Source organism: Eptatretus burgeri, chromosome 13 (assembly GCF_056783735.1).
Source record: "Eptatretus burgeri isolate ZD-2024b chromosome 13, Ebu_testis_v1, whole genome shotgun sequence".
Classification (NCBI taxonomy): Eukaryota; Metazoa; Chordata; class Myxini; order Myxiniformes; family Myxinidae; genus Eptatretus; species Eptatretus burgeri.
Genome location: NC_140973.1, coordinates 14,209,416 through 14,225,794, shown reverse-complemented (window position 1 = coordinate 14,225,794; position 16,379 = coordinate 14,209,416). Strand labels below are relative to the sequence as shown.

At 44.0% G+C, this 16,379-nt stretch overlaps 1 protein-coding gene across 10 annotated transcripts in view; it reads left to right on the top strand.

Annotated features, from left to right (window-relative positions):
- Positions 1-16,379, top strand: part of LOC147013883 (uncharacterized) — a 120,969-nt gene that overhangs the window by 29,348 nt on the left and 75,242 nt on the right. Inside the window, exon 1 of one of the 10 annotated variants that reach the window (XR_015050552.1) lies at positions 7,085-8,140. The exons of 7 other annotated variants lie outside the window; for them this stretch is intronic. The gene's annotated coding sequence lies outside the window, so the exon portion shown is untranslated. Of the gene's footprint in view, positions 1-7,084; positions 8,141-16,379 lie in introns of those variants that run through there. 2 more of the 10 variants (XM_085851200.1, XR_015050549.1) reach the window with 2 other exon arrangements.

Here is a 16,379-nt window from a genome sequence, read left to right as displayed (position 1 = left end):
GCAATTGTTATGCTAAGTTTCCTCACTAAAATGCTCAAACCACCTCAACGCTAATCTATCTCTTGATTACCCTACAAAGTAGATATGATGTCTTTTTCTGATTTCCGATTTATAAGGTAGTTACTTTTGCGATTAAATCCGAGCTTATAAGGTCTGACGACAGAGTGCAATTTGAGATATGACATGTAGCTGGCACATGATGCACGTTCAAGCTTATGTTATGAGGGGGACCGTACAACTATATTATTTTTTGTGGGAAGTAAACAACATAAGGCTTTTTCCTGAATCTTCCTTCTCTTCCATGACTATAGTGTACTGTCCTTCCTCCACAATCAATGCTGAAAAATATTTGAGTGTCAACTCCGATTGCTTTCGGAGCAGTTCTATAAATTGATGTGCATTTTAAGGCTGGCAGGATGGCTTAAAGGTACACACATTCTAGTCTGGGTTCGAATCTCGGCCAAGCTCAGTGGCAAATCCAGGGGGGTTTCCTTGTTGCCCAGAACCCCCCCACCCCTCCCAACAAAAAAAAAATTACCATTACAGTCCCTGGTCACCCAGAACTCCTTCTCTCACGAAAGTGTGCCACAAAAAAGGCCAGAAGCCTCAGAAAAACTGTATCAATACAGTACCTAATAAACTAGAGCGGGAGCACTCGGTAGAGTGCAAAACCTCCGCCTCCAATACTGCTGGGTCACTTAAGTGAACCTGATATCCTATTCATTGTAGGTCAAAACGGATCAGACTCTACTGAACCACAATTGAATAAACTAAACTAGATTGACGCGCATGTAGAAATGCCAAAAAATTATATAATCGAATTTTTTTGGAAAAAAAAGTTGCAAAATTTTTTTTCTCTAACAATTTTTTCTTTTTGGGGGGGGGGGGGTGGAAATCACTGAAAACATGTAGAAATGCAACAAAAAAAATTCAAATATTTTTCAAATAAAATCGAAATTTTTTTGAAAAAAGTTGCAAAATTTTCTAAGTTTTTTTTTTTTGGACTAAGTCCAAAATGTAATGGCATGATCTTTGGACCATACCTTATCCTCCCACCAAGTTTCGTCGAAATCCGTCCAGGAGTTTTTCCGTAATACTGTTCACAAACAAACGAACAAACAGACAGGGGTGAAAACAGTAACCTCCATCCATCTTCGATGGCGGAGGTTAACAATATAAACCACTAACAGCTCACAGTAATTGATTTGGAAATTATTTGGAAAATTTATAATTTTCTGTTATTTGGAACCCCCCCCCCTACCCAATTCCTGGATTTGCCCCTGCAGCTGCAAACTGTCATCCTGCGGTCTCGCAGGCAGGGTGAGAAGCATCAATGTGTGTGCCAACCCTCGGTTGGACGTTAAACTGGGTGTCCGGTCTACTAGTAGTTGGTGGACGTTGAAGATCCCACGACATTCTATGTGAAGAGCAGGCGAGGTATTGCCGGCACCCTGATCAAAGTACAAATTCCTGTTCTAACCTACAGGGGGTGCAACATCAGCAACACAGCCATGCCTCCTCAGCTGTTGATACTATTCACAGTCATGTGCTGTTTGTCAAAGAAGAAGATGTGCATTTTCAGACAAACTGTCTGCACTCTGAATTGAAGGAATAGTGGTAGTTATAGTACAGCTTGTTAAAAGGGTCATAAAACTACCGTGCGTAAGTATGCCAATTGTGGCTCGATATAAGCTTTTGTGATGTCTTTCTTCTCGAAAGAGCCGGGATTATAAAAAAAAACTTTTCAAGGATAAAATTGTCCCAAATATTGCGCAATTTTTGACAACTAAATGAAAGTATTTCCCAAATTGACAATTTTGAACAATTTTGATCACCGTGGCTGTTTCGAGGTAAATACCTCCGACCGTCCATATAAATGGATGTTCTTCTCCATACAAAATAAAAGAAAAGGGTATTTTTTTTTGTCCCTTGTTGAGTGCACAGCTAAGTGACTCACATCACATCCCTGCGGTAATTGCGATGCAGCTGCATTTGCTCGCAAGTTCGTTCTGAAGCTTCCAAAAGTAGAGCAGAAGGCACTTCTCTAACAGAAAACATCCCCACAAGCATTCTCTGGGAAAAAGAGAGAAAAAGTAAGAAAGGGGGTTAAAAAATGAGGGTAATTTAGTGGGAACGGCTCAAATTAGTCGAAACAATAGATTAAGTTTCTGGCGTTTTTAAAGCGGGCGGGAATGAAACATAACGACACAGAGGCGGATAATTGCGCAAGAGGATATGCGAGCAAAGGCATGGAGAATGTGAAGGACAGGGGGGGGGGCTGAGTTAGCCGGGTTTGCTGAGAAATGGCTTGGGTGTGAAATTGGTTAGGGCATGTCGAAGTGGGGTCCGTGGGTTCATAGGAGCAGACAAGCGGCGTGGTGATGAGTTTCAGGACGCCGGCTCACTGCATGACCCAGTGTTCTAGCAATAATGAGGTTCTGTTAAAAATATATATAAAACCTCCTTACTACACCCTCTAACCCATCTTAAAAAAGAGAGCATGGTGGGATTATTTCCTGCTCTTTCAAAAGTGCTCATGTCAACAAGTGTTCCTTTCCCCCTTTCTCGGCGTACAAAGGATGCCTTCTTGCAGCTCTCCGCTGCTCAAGCTCCTAGATTACAAATTTTGGAAACGTTCACTTTTCGCTCCCCACTCATGTAACATCCATCCACAAAAAGTAGTATCCAAATGGAGACCCCCCTCCCAGGCCTCTGAAAAAATGTCCAAAAAGACCGCAGGAAAGATTCTTCACGGAGTCATCGTGTAAAAGAAACCTGTAAGTGGAGTCCGTGCTTCACAGGGCAACTTCCATAAGAGTTTTTTAAGAATGGCTCCGAAGGAATCAAACACAAACAAAGAATGGTGTCAGGTTCAAAGCCTGGCGGCCTCTGGCTCCAGAGCAGCAGTGGGTCTTGCCGCCCTTGCAGATGAGGTTTCTGTTTGCTCGGGTCTGCAGGAATAGACTTCCTTGATTAATCCCCTAAAATCGAAGCTTCTAGTTTCATCCTGCAGCTCAGACCAATTGCAAAACTTTCCAGTGACACAAATGTTCATGGCTTTGGTTGGGGGGGGGGGGGGTCAGGTGTGACAGCGAAGAAACCCAGTTGTTTTCAACCCACACCTTCTGATGATGAACCATTAAGACAAGAAACCTCAGCATTTCCTCTCTCTTGATTATTTAATTGGATGCTACTCTCCGGTGGAAGTGAACATTTTTCTTTTCTTGCAAATCTCTCAAGCAAGTGTGGAAGGACAATACACAACAGCTGCTCGGCAATGGAGTCGGATAGTGAATAACTTAATCACAGGACAGCTTATTATGTTTTGGCCTCTCTATAATAAACGCAATGCTTCAGCCCAGAGCTAATTCAATCGTTTTTGCAACGGAATGAAACATGTATATGCAACTCATGCAAGTCCCCATAAATTGTGGATGTGTCTCTCTCCATTTTTTGAGGGATGTGACAAATGGGCAGTGGCCTAGTGACATTAATCGATGAGAGTTTCTTTCAAAAGCAGGAGGGACAACACAATCGGGCAGAGTCCATGAAATTCACCATGAAGGCTCGTCCGGAGTTCAAGCCAATTGCAAGCTGTTGCGGCCTTCCGGCGGCCACGAAGGTGAATGCCCGAGGTCTCTGCTTTGACGGTTATTTGATATCGAATGATCTCGCGACTATGAATCAACAAACGTCAAGGCTGACAGGATAACCTACAGGTAGGCACACTCGCCTCTGAGCTGTATACCCGGGGTTCGAATCCAGACCCAGCAAACCTGTAATCCTGGTGACTCGCAGGCAGGACGATTCATCCATGTGTGTGCCTTCCCTCGCATAGATGTTAAATGGGCCGTCATATATATATATATATATATATATATATATATATATATATATATATATATATATATATATATATATATATATATATATATATATATATATATACACTAGCATTAGTTTGTGGATGATAAAGATCCCACAGTGGTCTTCTTGAAGTGTTGGCGAGCTATCGCCGGTACTATTAAAATTCTAAATTCATGCTCTCACCTACAGGGGGCAATGCATTAGTAGCACAGCTGTGCTCAGCCAAAAATGCGACTTGCAACGAAATGCTGGATACAGAAAAAGAAGAAGAAGAAGAAGAAGAAGAAGAAGAAGAACAATCATCTACAGTAACCTTGGAAACACATTGAGCAGTACTTGCGAACACAAGAAAAAGGGGCTGTCCAATGGCAGGAACACTGTGCCCCCCCCCCCCCAACTCAGACGTGCACAACACCATTTATTTCCTGGCAAATTTCAGCATGCTTACTCACTGATGTGTTCTTATCCTCTTTCAGGGCCAAACATGATGACCTGTTTTCAGAGCCAAACATTTCAGAGCATAGAAGTATACACACTCACCTCAAAGTTATCTAATCTGGGTTTGAATCCCAACTCAGCTATAAACCGTCATCCAGGTGTTTCACAGGCAGGGTGATTCATCAATGTGTGTGTCATCCGTTGGATGGACGTTAAATGGGTATTTTTTTCTGCCAGCATTCATTGGTGGACATTAAAAATCTCATGGTGTCCTTTGCAAAGAGTCGGTGAGCTATTGCTGGCACCCTCAACAATCTTCAAATTCCTGCCATAACCAGCAGAGGGCATTGCATCAGAGGCACAGCTGCGCCCTCAGCCAACGATGTTACCCCACAGCCATGTGCTACATACGAACGAAGAAGACGTTTTTTAAAAACAAGGAACCTACACAAATGAGCAATGTTTGCCAACCCACGCGTAATGGTTTCTCGATGCCCTATCCTTTTAAAATGACGTACATCATGCAAGTGAGCAGCAGGTTGTTGTTGTTCGTCTTTCGGCTGCTCCCGTTAGGGGTCGCCACAGCGGATCATCCGTTATGATCCACATACTGATTTGGCACATGTTTTACGCCGGATGCCCTTCCTGACGCAACCCTGGTCACCTCTGATGACACAGGGATAAGGATTGGATTTCGCCATGATTTCGGGCTGCCCTACATCCTCTCATAGCGCGGCCCAGTGCAGAGCTCCCGTCCTCAAGCGATCCTCCAACCCAAGCCTCCGAGTAGCCGGATTACAGGCACACGCCACTACACCCGGTGCAAGTGAGCAGCAAGTACCGTTTCAAAAGTTTTTGCCGTTCCTCGGCCCTCTCTATTACATCACTGAGTCTGGTAAAAGGTAACCAGGCTATTTTATGTTTTGATATACCTGATGGGTGGATTCCTTCCAGCTGCCCAATGCACAAAGTGAATAATAATTTGCGTTTTCGTTTTTCCATCACCACATGCAGTATTTATTTGAACTGATGAGCAGAATCAGGCCTCTCATCAGGGTGGAAGTGAGAGGTGCAGAAATGATTGGCCTTGCTTCAAAACAACACTTTTTTTCAAGTCACATGTGGCTCTATCGATGAAACATTAATTGGTATCTCAGGGATGTACGAGCAGATAAAAGGACTTGTTTTGTGGTATTTTTGGACCAGGGTAGAAGTGATAGGCCTTGTTTTGGTGATATTTTTGGTTCAGGGTAGAAGTGATAGGCCTTGTTTTGTGGTATTTTTGGACCAGGGTAGAAGTGATAGGCCTTGTTTTGGTGATATTTTTGGACCACGGTAGAAGTGATAGGCCTTGTTTTGTGGTATTTTTGGACCAGGGTAGAAGTGATAGGCCTTGTTTTGTGGTAGTTTTGGACCAGGGTAGAAGTGATAGGCCTTGTTTTGTGGTATTTTTGGACCAGGGTAGAAGTGATAGGCCTTGTTTTGTGGTATTTTTGGACCAGGGTAGAAGTGAGAGGCCTTCTTTTGTGGTATTTTTGGACCAGGGTAGAAGTGATAGGCCTTGTTTTGTGGTATTTTTGGACCAGGGTAGAAGTGATGGGACACTTGTTTTGTGGTATTTTTGGTTCAGGATAGAAGTGATAGGCCTTGTTTTGTGATATTTTTGGACCAGGGTAGAAGTAAGAGGCCTTCTTTTGTGGTATTTTTGGACCAGGGTAGAAGTGAGAGGCCTTGTTTTGTGGTATTTTTGGTTCAGGATAGAAGTGATAGGCCTTGTTTTGTGATATTTTTGGACCAGGGTAGAAGTAAGAGGCCTTGTTTTGTGGTATTTTTGGACCAAGGTAGAAGTGAGAGGCCTTGTTTAGTGATATTTTTGGACCAGGGTAGAAGTGATGGGCCTTGTTTTGTGGTATTTTTGGACCAGGGTAGAAGTGAGAGGCCTTGTTTTGTGGTATTTTTGTACCAAGGTAGAAGTGAGAGGCCTTGTTTAGTGATATTTTTGGACCAGGGTAGAAGTGATAGGCCTTGTTTTGTGGTATTTTTGGTTCAGGATAGAAGTGATAGGCCTTGTTTTGTGATATTTTTGGACCAGGGTAGAAGTGATAGGCCTTCTTTTGTGGTATTTTTGGACCAGGGTAGAAGTGAGAGGCCTTGTTTTGTGGTATTTTTGGACCAGGGTAGGAGTCAGAGGCCTTGTTTTGTGGTATTTTTGGACCAGGGTAGAAGTGAGAGGCCTTGTTTTGTGGTATTTTTGGACCAAGGTAGAAGTGAGAGGCCTTGTTTAGTGATATTTTTGGACCAGGGTAGAAGTGATAGGCCTTGTTTGTGGTATTTTTGGTTCAGGGTAGAAGTGATAGGCCTTGTTTTGTGATATTTTTGGACCAGGGTAGAAGTGAGAGGCCTTGTTTTGTGGTATTTTTGGACCAGGGTAGGAGTCAGAGGCCTTGTTTTGTGGTATTTTTGGACCAAGGTAGAAGTGAGAGGCCTTGTTTAGTGATATTTTTGGACCAGGGTAGAAGTGATAGGCCTTGTTTTGTGGTATTTTTGGTTCAGGGTAGAAGTGATAGGCCTTGTTTTGTGGTATTTTTGGACCAGGGTAGAAGTGAGAGGCCTTGTTTTGTGGTATTTTTGGACCAGGGTAGGAGTCAGAGGCCTTGTTTTGTGGTATTTTTGGACCAGGGCAGAAGTGATGGGCCTTGTTTTGTGGTATTTTTGGACCAGGGTAGAAGTGATGGGCCTTGTTTTGTGGTATTTTTGGACCAGGGTAGAAGTGATGGGCCTTGTTTTGTGGTATTTTTGGACCAGGGTAGAAGTGATGGGCCTTGTTTTGTGGTATTTTTGGACCAGGGTAGAAGTGAGAGGCCTTGTTTTGTGGTATTTTTGGACCAGGATAGAAGTGAGAGGCCATGTTTTGTGGTATTTTTGGACCAGGGTAGGAGTCAGAGGCCTTGTTTAGTGATATTTTTGGACCAGGGTAGAAGTGATGGGCCTTGTTTTGTGGTATTTTTGGACCAGAGTAGGAGTCAGAGGCCTTGTTTTGTGGTATATTTGGATCAAGGAAAAGTGAGAGACCTTGTTTTGTGGTATTTTTGGAACAGGGTGGAAGTGATGGGCCTTGTTTTGTGGTATCTTTGGATCAGTGCAGAAATGAGAGGCCTTGTTTTGTGGTATTTTTGGAACAGGGTGGAAGTGATGGGCCTTGTTTTGTGGTATCTTTGGATCAGTGCAGAAATGAGAGGCCTTGTTTTGTGGTATTTTTGGACCAATGCAACTTTTGAAAAAATAACATTCATGTTTTCGGAAAAAAATAACATTCAAAATGCATTTGTGATATTTTCAAATGATTCTCCATTTATTCTCTGCAATCTTTTAAAGAAGCCTCTTGAGGACAAACACAGCTTTTTCTACATTTGGAAATTTCATTCACGAATCACTTTCGTACTTCCATGTTCTGCAATGACTGTGATGCTGCACTAGTCGTCTCTTCTGTGTTGTGGAGAAGTTGAGATTAAGCGGGATAGACGTGGGAGTGAAGTACATTTATACGTCATGCGGAGAGATATGCAGTTGGCAAGCGGGAAGGAATAATGCATGTACGGCATGTGGAACAAGAAGCACATGCCCTTCTCCCGAAGCTCCTAATTGCTCGCTGAGGGTGCAGAGCACAGCCAATTGGGTCGCAGCCTCGTTTGTTCATCCTTACATGTGAACGACACATCTGCTCTGCCTTTCGCTTGCACGCCTCGAGCATTAGGACAGCAACTGCTGATGGAAAAGTGGTTGGAAACCACAGCTTCAGCGTAGTGATTGACGTCAAGTACAACAGGGAGGCCAGGTATTGTCAGTCTGCGATGCGATGACAGTGTTAATGTGGATGGGTTTGTGTGGAGGGGAATTTGTTAAGTTTATATCACAGGGACTTTTGGCGTTCTGGTCAATTCCTGAGACAGCTGCCTCTTTTTGAGCGACGTCAGTTGACAAGAGATGAACCTTCTCTGGAGAAGAGGATACTCAGGATAAAAATTTTTTTGGGGTTAGACAGCTCAGATTTTTTTTCCTTGCTTTCCTTTCCAGTATGCTGGCTTCACTTAATTGCCATCACAAAATTATTTTCCTAATTCATAATTTCGGGTGTAGGAGTTAGGTCATCATTACACTGCGCATACAAAGCGAAATGTGTGGTTAAGCAATTGATTTACTTCTGTATGTTTATCTACAAACGTCAGTTTATAATTGAGGAACTTGATTTCAATTAAATGTTATATTTTGAACATGAATTGAGAAACAAACCTGCAGTTCAGCAGTACTTTGCCTTTGAATTTGTCTCGATCACATGTATGCAGAGAGAGAAGTGCATGACATCACTTTTTTTTACTCTGTCTGCCTGTCTGGCAGTCAATCAAAATTAAAAATCATTCTAAACAGGAAACCTGTTTTTAAGGATGTCATAAAGGACACAAACAACAGGCTTGAAGAACTAATGTAACGGGTTAAATAAAGTGGTGTAAAAGACACCGCATCAGTGGTGGTAAACTTTTGAATTCATTTTTTCTGCAACCTTTAAAATCTTTCTTATATTTCAACTGAATTATATATTTGAACACTGCAGAACACAAATCACCTTATTCACACTTTCGAAACTCTTCCATTTAGCAGTACTTGGACACGTTAAGGACGGTGGTGTATAAGACTACATAAATGGCGCTAAATTTCTGGAATTTTAAAAAAGTATATATCACCTTTAAAATCATTATTTTATTTCAAATGAATTATATACCTGAACACTGCATGGGGTACGGTGTTCTATTAACTCTCTAGTTATTGTCGTTTTATGCTCGGCGGCACACGGTTGTGAAGCCGATGGACCTCACGTATCCAGTAACGTCAGCCGGTCACTCCCAGAGATCGTTTTTGGAAGTAAAATTGGAGGATCTATGTCCTTAGCTTGAATAAGAATCAAAGCCTGCCAGGCCCGTGTATCTGTAGGTCTCCTTGGTGAAAAGATGAGCCAAGTTGTCCAGGAGTGCAGTTTTGTGTCATCACTCATCACCTAGGCCCATATACACAATGTCCAAGGAGGATTGAGGAGAATTGAGGAGATTGTTCGTCCTCTTTCGGACCGCCAGCACCATGGCTCGTCTGTGGTCCATACGCTCATTTTGAAGAGCAGTGTCACTGCTTTTTTGGCAATCCTCAATTTCTTTAGTCACCCAAAAGTGTGCGATCGTCATATTTTTCAGATTTGTTCAGATGGAATTAAAGGAGGAATGTAGATTTTCCTTGTACAATTTAATATATGTTAACTCTTAGAATGCACCTTGAAGTCATACAAAATGGCGGTTGTTCCATTCGAACGGATTGTGAATGAGAAAATTGCTTGCTCAGAACCCCAATCTGGTTTAGCTATGACAGGGTTGGTTTATCATTTGCAAATGAAGGAAACAGGGAAACAGCACGTAATGAATATTTATTGTTAAAGGAAAAAAACCAAAATGTTTTGCTTCTTCAAGATCTACATGAAACATACCTGAGTTCATAAAAGTAATGCAAAATGTATTAAATTAATAATTATGCTGATGCGCTTATTGTTTTTTTTTTTGCAATACCAATTTGAATTTTCAACGTGTTTTGAACCTAACGAGGCAGGACAATTGGGAAGGCTATTTTAATTATAATTATTCTTTTCATCGTGTTATGTTCCGAGTCAAATCGATCAATAAATTGCAAATTGTCACCGCCGTTGCTGAAGTCGGTTGGGGATTATTAAGTCAGCTGGAAGACATTATTTGTGAGTTTGTTTTTTTTACAAGTTATGTGTTGGCAGGATAGCTCAGAGGTAGCGTACTCACCTTTGAGCTGTATCGTCTTGAGTTTGATTTCCTACCTGGGCTGATAGGATGGCCGAGAGCTATGCACACTAGCCTGGGTTGTAGCATCTCCACCCAGCTATGAACTGTCATCCTGGTGTTTCACAGCTAGGGTGATGAATCGATGTGTGTGCCATCCCTCGGATGGACGTTAACCTGGGCGTCATGTCTGCCAGCATTCGTTATGCTTCAGTCACATTTGGCTCAGCAGCCGTAGGGTCTAAAAAATCTACGACCACTAGCAATTATAGGGCGGCTGCGGTATTTCCACGGTCACACAATGTAGCAGCCACATATGTTTTTATTTTTTGGGTAGCCGCACGGCGTGTTTATAAATTGTGGAGACCGAAAACGTCGGGGTGCCGTACGGTCTTTGATTTGATGTCGCACGGTGACCTTAGGGCGTCCCTGCGGCGGCCATATAATTTTCAAGGTAGCCTCAAGATGCCCGCAAGGCGACCGCAGGGGGGCCCTAAGGCGAACGTGGAAATAGTGCGGCCGCCGTAATTTTTGGGGGTTGGCAAAATTCATTTTTTATTGATAAGAGCCTACGGAGAACGCACGAATAACGCAAGCCCACCGTACGCCCGACGTACGGTCAACATGGAACATATCTACGTCATGGCTACGGCTTGTCGAATTGCTACGGCCAACCGAGAAATGAAAAAAGTTAACTCCGCGCTATAATTCCACGGAGACCCCTACGGCCTGTAAAAGATAGCCATATGCCCTAGGGCCACCCTGTGGCCACCTCAGAAACTCTGCGGCCGCCGCATGTTTCTGTCAATTCGGGGGGGGGGGTACGGCGCCACATCCTAGCCGTAGAGCAAATGTGACTCATGCTTTAGTTGATGTCAAAGATCCCATGATGTCTTTCTCAAAGAGTTAACGAACGTCGCCGAAAACCTTCATAATGAACACGTGTTCTCTCTCAACCACTGCTGCTGACATGATAAATACAAACCACCAAGTGTACTTTGATTCCCTTGTCCATGGGACTCTGCTTTGGCAGTTCCTGACACTCGAGAAAGGGAACGTAACTAATGCAATCCTATAAAAAAATGTTTTAAGTGAAAATGATCGTTTGGGTTAACACCTTGGAGAAACCCTCGTCGGTCCAAGTCATTTTCTGCCCCCAGACATCTTGAGATACCCACCGTGGTGAAAGGCAATCTGAATTTGAAAGAGAAACCTATATCCAGTCACATGACCATTTTGGCAAGAGGATATTTGTGATGACAAATACTTGCATTGGCAGGCCCCAGTGGAAAACGAATGGCAGAAAACACAACAGTGCCTTATGTGATGCAGAGAGTGGCCTATTGGTAGATTGGCACAAGGTAATCTCTGATGGTGAACACCCCGAGGGTGGTAACAGCACCAATCGTCACAGTGGAGTTAGCCATTGTTTGGGATTGGATGGCGGAGTCGAGTTTTCTTTGAATCACAGCTGCAAGTGCAGTACCAACTGGTGGGAGCAATTAGTGTAACCTGCCAATCATGAAGGTGAGCTGTGATTGGAGTCATGCAAGGGTGCAATGTACACATTTTTTTTTCTCTCCTATTTCTGGCTGGTGGGTGGGAGTGTATATGAGGGGGAGGGGTGAGAAGAAAGGGGGACGGGCTGGTACACAATTCTCGACCTTCAATTCCTTTTTGTGTTGATGCATTCGTCGGTTAGAGTGGGGAGAGCACTCAAAAGTACATTTGTGCAAGAATTCATTTAAGTCATGCCCTCCGCATTCCTTCATTCCAATTAATGGAATAAGCCTCCGAGTCTCAGACAAGCCTGTTAGTGAGAATGCACTGGTTGCTTCTTAATGAGATTATAGCACTCGTGACCTTTCCCCTGCCTTTCTACATTAAAAAGCGGCATGGGGTGGAATTCTGAAAAAAAAAGAAAAAAAGAACAGTTATCTTGAGATAAAATGCCCCTCGTGTTTTCCAAGCCCCAGAAAAAAGGCAGCCAACAAAAGCTGTGAATGTGGTGTTACCTCTCACGAGATGTTCCAATAATAGAACTACAACGGCACCAGGAAGATAACTTACCTCCGCCAGACTGAACAGTTTACGTTTTCTATCCCACTGATACGCCGGTTCTGGATTCGGACCTGAACCAAAATCGAATTGGCTTGTTGTTTGCCACCAAACCAACTCATCCACCAAGTTTCGTCTGAATCCGTCCAGAACTTTTTGAGAAATCGCCTTACACATGTAAATTCTCTGTCTCTGTGTCTCTGTGTCTCTGTGTCTCTCTGTGTGTCTCTCTGTGTGTGTGTGTGTGTCTCTCTCTCTCTCTCTCTCTCTCTCTCTCTCTCTCTCTCTCTCTCTCTCTCTCTCTCTCTCTCTCTCTCTCTCTCTCTCTCTCTCTCCCTCTCTCTCTCCCTCTCCTCTCTCTCTCCCTCTCCTCTCCCTCTCCTCTCTCTGTCTCTCTCTCTCCTCCTCTCACTCTCCTCTCCCTCTCTCCTCTCTCTCTCTCTCTCTCCCTCTCCTCTCCTCTCTCTCCTCTCTCTCTCTCTCTCTCTCCTCTCTCTCTCCTCTCTCTCTCCTCTCTCCTCTCTCTCTCCCTCTCTCTCCTCTCTCTCTCCTCTCTCTCTCTCCCTCTCTCTCTCTCTCTCCTCTCTCTCTCTCTCTCTCTCTCTCTCCTCTCTCTCTCTCTCTCTCTCTCTCTCTCTCTCTCTCTCTCTCTCTCTCTCTCTCTCTCTCTCTCTCTCTCTCTCTCTCTCTCTCTCTCTCTCTCTCTCTCTCTCTCTCTCTTCCTCTCTCTCTCTCTCTCTCTCTCTCTCTCTCTCCTCTCTCCCTCTCCCTCCTCTCTCTCTCCCTCTCTCTCCCCTCTCTCTCCCTCTCTCCCTCCCCCTCTCTCTCTCTCTCTCTCTCTCTCTCTCTCTCTCTCCTCTCTCTCTCCTCTCTCTCTCTCTCTCCTCTCTCTCTCTCTCTCTCTCTCTCTCTCTCTCTCTCTCTCTCCACTCTCTCCACTCACTCTCTCCACTCTCTCTCTCCACTCACTCTCTCCACTCACTCTCTCCACTCACTCTCTCCACTCACTCTCTCCACTCACTCTCTCCACTCACTCTCTCCACTCACTCTCTCCACTCACTCTCTCCACTCACTCTCTCCTCTCACTCTCTCTCTCTCTCTCTCTCTCTCTCTCTCCTCTCTCTCTCTCCACTCACTCTCTCTCTCCTCTCTCTCTCTCTCCTCTCTCTCTCTCTCTCTCCTCTCTCTCTCTCTCCTCTCTCTCTCTCCTCTCTCTCTCCTCTCTCTCTCACCAAAATTTAAATAAATTCGTCCTTGTCCACCACCCAATGTGTCCACTAAGGTTTGTCTGAATCCGTCCACAACTTTGAGATATTGTGCCTTTCTCTCGATGGTGAAGATTCACTCCAAAAATTTTCAGATCCGGATACGGATCTTCAACAAAATGTCATAATTTCGTCCTTGTCACACACTCAACCTCTCCAGCAAATTCCATCCGAATCAGTCCATACCTTTTTGAGATTTCCTGCTCACACACAAACAGACAGACAGACAGACGGTGGTGAAAATATAACCTCTGTCCACATTCAGTGGAGGAGGAAAAAGATAGGGGATGTGCAGCATGAATTACGAAAAAATAGTTAATTTGTGCCTGAGCGAAGAGGAAAAAATGGGAACGACATTGATTAGTTGAATAAAGGAAAATATTTCAACAGGAATCAAGTCCAGGTATGAGAAAATCGCAGACAAAACATCCCGACCCAAATACATGACGTCATAGATGGTGCACAGACGTCAGTATGTAGTACCTTGGAAAAGAGGACTTGGCTTCTACATTGTAATATCACATAGAGGGCTTTGGTTAAAATCTGCAGCCGCGATATGTGTATGTGTATGGAGCTCCCCTCATCCCGGCAGACGGACAAATATGTGTGCCTGGCCCAGCTCCATCTCCTTGAGATGCCGAATAACCTGCTGCAACCATGCATGAGGCACATGGTCGGCCCATTGGCCTCCTCCACTCACGAGGCTCCATCGCTGAGAGAATCTGGTGAGCAGGATCAGCGTCAGGAAAATGCGCAACATGTCCATACAGCCACAGCTGGTGCTCACGGACGATACAGGTAACGAATCTCATTTAAGTCTCTCTCAGCAACCGCTCGTTGGACACAACGTCTGACCAGAAATAGCCAAGGATTCTCCAAAGAGACCTGGTACCAAAGAAATTTAGTCTCCATCTCAGATCCCTAGTCAGAGTCCAAGTCTCATATCTGGAGAGCAAGACTGGAAGCACCAAGGACCTGAAGACTCGGACATTCTTCCTCCTGCACAGGTACCAACAGCACCACACCTCATGATCCAGTGAATCCATGACTCCCCAGGACCGACCCAGACATCTATTGACTTCTGACTCACAGCCAGCAGAGACATGAATATCACTGCCAAGGTAAATGAATTTCTCTGTGACCTCAACATTCTCACCACAAACAGGTACAGACAAGACAGCAGCATCCAAGATGTCATTGAAAGTCTGGATCTTAGTTTTGACCCAGGAAACCCGTATTCCCAGTGGCCCCAACTCCTCATTCAGCACCTCGAGGGCCCTCCAAAGGATATCAAGAGTCTCTGCAAAGATGACTGCATCATCTGTGAAATCAAGGTCAGAGATCTTGACATTCCCAAATGATGCACTGCAACTTGATCTCTGCAACATCCTCCCCAGAATCCAGTTCATACAAGTGGTGAAAAGTGTGAGGGCCAGTACACACCCCTGACAAACTCCATTAACAACTGGAAATGAGTCAGAGACGGTATCACTACATCTCATAGCACTCTCGGTACCAGAGTAGAGTTCAGACATCAGATTCATCAGTTTTGGTGACATTCCACGAAGACCAAGAATCCTCCAGAGGGCATCGGGATTCACTGAATTTAAAGCTTTACAGAGATCAACATAGGCTGCAAGCAGCCCCTGCCGCAACTCTCATCTGCATTCAGTGAGGACCTGAAGAGCAAGGACACGGTCAATCGTTGACCTCTTTGGGGTAAATCCTAATTGCTCTGGGTGCTGGTGCTCAAGCAGATGGTGGCTAACCCGATCAATAATTTTTCGACAAAGATCTTGTCTGGCACTGAGAGCAGCGTTATCCATCAGTAGTTGTTGCCATCCTGGAGATCACCCTTCCCTTCCAGAGAGGGACAACAAGGCCCCTTTTCCAGTCAGTTTGAATGATGCCAGTGGTCCAGGCAGAGCACACAACTGCATGCAATGACTTGAATACAGCATTTCCACCAGCCTTGAGAAGTTCAGCATGGATGCTACAAATCTCAGCACCTTTACCCCATTTCAACCAGTTCACCACAGCCTGTGTTTCCACAAATGAAGGTGGATCAGCGTTGATTGGAGGGTCTGCAATAGGGCAGTAACACCCCTGACATCCAACTCAACAGCTGGTGGATCAGCCTGGTACGGCCGCTCAAAGTAACCGGCTTAGCGGGCCTTCACTTTGGATCCCTCTCTCAAGAGCCCACCACCCTCTGCTCTAACTGCAGTACACCAAGGCACGGGCTTGGAGGCACGCAATGTGCGAATTCCCCTGTAAGCAGGACGACAATCACTTGACCACAGATGATGCTCGACCCCGCGACAGATTCCTCGCACATAGGCCTCCTTGTCCACCCTCAACACACGTACAGTTTTACGCCTCAACTCCATGAACAGCTCGAATCTGCCATTAAGCCTGGCCATGTGACGTTGGTCAATGGTATCGAGTTTCCTTTGAGAGTCAAAAATCTTGTTTGCCTGCGGTGAGTTCCAAGACGTCCACTGGCAACATCAAGGAAGGTGGTCTTGAAGGCACTCCACAACTCTTCAGGACCTCCCAAAGCACCCAGACCGTCCAAATCCCCACTCAGCCTGTTCGCAAAATCCTCAGCTACCCTCTCAAGCTTGAAGGCAACACACCAGGCTACATATACATGCATATATATACAATATATGTATATATATATATATATATATTGATATATATATATATATATATATTGATATATTGATATATATTGATATATATCTATAGATATATATATATATATATATATATATATATATATATATATATTGATATATATATATATATATATATATATATATATATATATATATATATATTGATATATTGATATATATTGATATATATCTATAGATATATATATATATATATATATATA